Source organism: Pan troglodytes, chromosome 9 (genome assembly GCF_028858775.2).
Source record: "Pan troglodytes isolate AG18354 chromosome 9, NHGRI_mPanTro3-v2.0_pri, whole genome shotgun sequence".
NCBI classification, from domain to species: Eukaryota; Metazoa; Chordata; class Mammalia; order Primates; family Hominidae; genus Pan; species Pan troglodytes.
In genome coordinates, this window is record NC_072407.2 from 126,423,829 (window position 1) to 126,428,153 (window position 4,325).

Here is a 4,325-nt window from a genome sequence, read left to right on the forward strand (position 1 = left end):
TAAGAATAGTGGATATTTCCAGGAAGAGCATGGGGAGTAGTAATTACTGGGAAAGGGCAGGCAGGAGTACCCTGAAATGATAAAAAATCTGCTATATTTTCATTTGGGTGGAGGTAAGTAATCATAGCCTTATAAATGTGAAAAAAAATCATCGAGCAGTTAATGTTTGTGCACTTCACTGTAAAATTTATATTTCAATTTAAGAAGGAGTAGGGTGTTTTCATTGTACTGATTCTCCACCATTCCCAGTGCACCCTCAATCCATGTGTCTTGAATTTCATCATCATTCATCTCCCTTAGCATCAAAACACAACCCTCCCCTACACTTTCATTTCCTGAATTCTATCCTCATTAAACCAAAAGATTCCAAAGGAAAAAAGCTAAACATTAATCCGAACTTCCCCTTTTTCTAATAGAAGATAACTTTTCAAAGTTTGTAAATTAAACTATCTTCCAGACAGTTCATATGCCATGACTTCTGAAATAATTGTTACCATTACTAATGTATTCAGATCAAAAAAATTACTCTCATTCGTTATACAAAGTTGTACTTCCACTTACCCAATGCTGTGAATATATGACCTCTCCTAAGACCACCGACCCTTCCCTTTATGCCCTATTGTTATTAATAGAAGGTCACAGATATATGCAATGTCTTAACTATATAATGGCAATTGCCTCCCCTAACAACTAGTTGGCTGCTGTGGTTCTAATGGCTCACTTATCCAGAGCTGTCTATTACTAATTTACATTATTCAGACCTTTGAGGTGAGGCTCCAAATTCTGTCTCCGTTAATCTTCAGATGAAGAATAAAGCTTGTATCTAACAAACTTAACTCCCTCAACTCTGTTTATCTCTCCCTTAGAAGGCCTTCTATTGTAAGCCTTCACTCAAGGCTCTATACCATCTCCACGGGCACCATCCTTGATTCTATAAGGAACCTAATCTACTTCTCACTCACACACCCCAAAATTCTTTAAAATTTTCTCTTTTTGCCAAGACCACATCAACCACATTTTTCACTTCCAACACTCTTGCAAAAATGTTATTCCAAAAATTAACCTTTGAAAAGTTGCATGACATCACTATGAATATAATTAGATATCTTTAAATGCAAAAAAAATTTTTTTTAATGAAATCAGTCAGGGAAACGATGGAACAAGGAAATGTAGCTGAAGAAAAACACAGCAGATTGTATTAAAATTCAAGAGCCTGGACTCTAGTTTCAGCTCTGGCACCAGGTACATGTGTGTCCTTTGGCAGCCTACAAAATATTTATGAGTGTGATGTATTGCATGAGGAGACTGGAGTAAATGATTTCATAAGCCTATTCAAGATTAAACCCTGTATAACAGTAGAAACTATTCTCATAAAATAACAATTGGAATAGTTGGTGTGGATAAGCAGTGCAGGGTGTAAGTGCACTTAAGAATAAATTTAAAATTTTTCTCTAAGTATAGGAGAGAAAGCAGTGGCATTTGTTCCCTCACTGAAAAAAAGAAAAGAAACCCCCTGATTAACAAAGTTTTGGATTCCCTTTCTCATTCATTTTTAAGAGACTAATTTTCTGCAAAAGGTTCTCCTCAGGGCAACTTTGACATCTTTATTCCTCAGGCTGTAGATTAATGGGTTAAACATGGGCACCACAGCAGTACAAAAAATGGAGGACACTTTCCCCTGGTCCAGGGGTAGAATAGAAGGTGGTTTGAGGTACATGAAAGCACCTGACCCAAAGAAAAGCGATACCACAATTATGTGGGAACTGCAGGTACTGAAGGCTTTAGACCTGCCCTCTGTGGAACTAATGTGGAATATGCTGGAAAGAATAAAACCATAAGAGAGAAAAATGGTGACAATCGGCACCCCAATGCCAACGGTCACAATAATAAAAACCACCAGCAAATTTATGTAAGAGCTGTTGCAGGAGAGCTCAAGGAGAGGAAGGATGTCACACATATAGTGATTGACAAGGTTGTCTCCACAAAAGGACATAAACATTATGTTTCCCATATGAGCCACAGCCCCAAAATCCCCATCCCATAGACACCCAGTAAAAGGAGCAAACACATCTGGGGAGACATGGTGACCGTGTACAACAGTGGGTTACAGATGCCCACGTAGCGGTCCTACGCCATCGCTGATAGAATATAGGATTCAGAAAAGACAAAGAAACAGAAGAAAAAAAGCTGAGTCATACACCCTGCATAGGAAATGATGTTCTCTGAGACAAAGCTCATCAGCATTTTAGGGGCGAGGGTAGTGGAATAACTAAAATCTATGAAGGACAAGTTGAAGGGGAAAAAGTACATGGGGATATGCAGGTGAGAGGTGAGCCCTAGCAGCGTTATCAAGCCCAGGTTCCCCACCACCGTGACCACCTAGAAACCTAGAAACAGGAAGAAGGGGGGGATCTGGAGTCCCGGCTGGTCGGTTAAGCCTGAGAGGATAAACTCTGTCACGGAGGAGGAGTTCTTGGCAGGCATTTTCCTCTAGGACTGTCTGTGAGAGAAAAAGAAAGAGTCACTCAGAGAGAAAGGCTACACACACCGGGAAGTTAATGGAAATTAAGGTAGTGGGAGGGAGAAGAAAAGAAACATTTACTGAGCACTAACTATGGGATAGGCACTGTTCTAAATGCTGTGTGGCATTACACTCATCCCTGTCTGGGCTACCTGCACAAAGTCCCAGGGCTATAGAGTTGCAGCAGCAGGAGAGCTCTGCGGTCTGACTCCCCTGGTCTGAGCATTTTTGTGGGGGTGGGGTGGGGGGGTGGCAGGGATAAAGACTTTATTTTCCACTGTATAATCTCAGTGTTTACTTGGTTTTTAGTTGTTTTTTTTTTTTTTTAACACAAATTAACCATTTAAAACTTGTAATTAAATGATACTCAATTACAGAGGAAAATATCCACAGTGCTATAGAAAAAAAAATACCAGTGGACACAGGAAATATTATCAACATGACTCATCATTAAATAAATGCAGATTGAAGGTAGGAACAATAATATGAGTTAGTGTGCGCTTCACAGGAACATCGAAATTACTCCTCTTATCTTCTAACAGTTGACACTGAGCCTTCAGTGACAAGCCAGGGCTCTGACAGCTGAGAGTGGTCTGAGCTTTCTTTTAACCACTCTGCTGTGGCACCCAGTGGCTGTGGCACCCAGTGGCTCAGACAGGCACTCACCCCCTTCAGCTTGGAGCCATGGTGCTGCTCTCTACTGCCCGTTGCCCATCTCTTTCACGGAAACCCAGTGGCCCTGCTGAAAAGAACGTGACAACTTGGAACCCAGGCCCCTCTGCTTCTGCTTCTCCACCTTGAGAATCCTTATTCTCTTTGAGAATCTTGGTTCTCTTGCAGAGCTGAAGAAAACGATCTCTGATTGTGACTTTGCCCCAAGGCTTCTGCCCAGCTTCCAGGAATGAGACAGCAGTCTTTCCTAACACCGTGGATAACAGGCGTCTGGAGAGTTTTATTCTGGAGTAGAGACCTCGGAGTAGTTACAGAGCCTCCCTCAGGGCCATTGCCAGAGACCAAGTTCCCTGAGGAAAAGGAAATGTTTGTTTACACTCTTGATCATACTTTTAATGTATGTATCATACTTTTAATGTATGTATCATACTTTATGTATCATACATACTTTAATGTATGTATCATACTTTTAACCTATTCTTTCATTTAGGTTACATCTTTTTAAGCACAAATAAGGACAAGGCTCTGTGGGAAAAACCAATGCTTGCTACCTTATATTGAGCACTTACTGTATACCAAACACTGTATCCAACCCAGCACCTTCATACAGACACCAAGAATCCAAAACCAATGTACAAATGATTTTACCTCATTTATTTCTCACAACAACCTTATAAATTAGACATGTTAGTCTCCGCTTTAAAAGTGAGAAAACACACACAGCTAACAGATTCCAGAATCTTAAGTCAAACCCTGATCTGTCTAACTCCAATTTTCATGGTCTTTTCCACTGTCAGTACTACCTCCCTGTGAGTGATAATGAATTCTCTGAAGCAGGATTTTTACTTACAAAGATCTCATGAGATTCTTGATAGATAAAAACAAGCAGTCTTAAAGGATGGCTGCTATAGTTTGGATACTTGACCTTCCAAACCTCATGTTGAAATCTGATCCCCAATGATGGAGGTGGAGCCTAAGAGAAGAATTTGAGATACAGGGGCAGTGCCACCCTAGTGGTAATGAATGAATCCTCACTCTATTAGTTCTCATATTAGCACCTCTCTTTCCTCTCGCTTCCTCTCTATTGCCATGTGATCTCTCCGTACCAGTTCCCCTGGCTTTTTGCCATGGG

At 40.7% G+C, this 4,325-nt stretch overlaps 1 pseudogene; it reads right to left on the minus strand.

The window, feature by feature from the left end:
• Window positions 1–1,552: 1,552 nt before the first annotated feature.
• On the minus strand, window positions 1,553–2,484 carry LOC466836 (olfactory receptor 8B12-like; annotated as a pseudogene).
• Window positions 2,485–4,325: the final 1,841 nt, after the last annotated feature.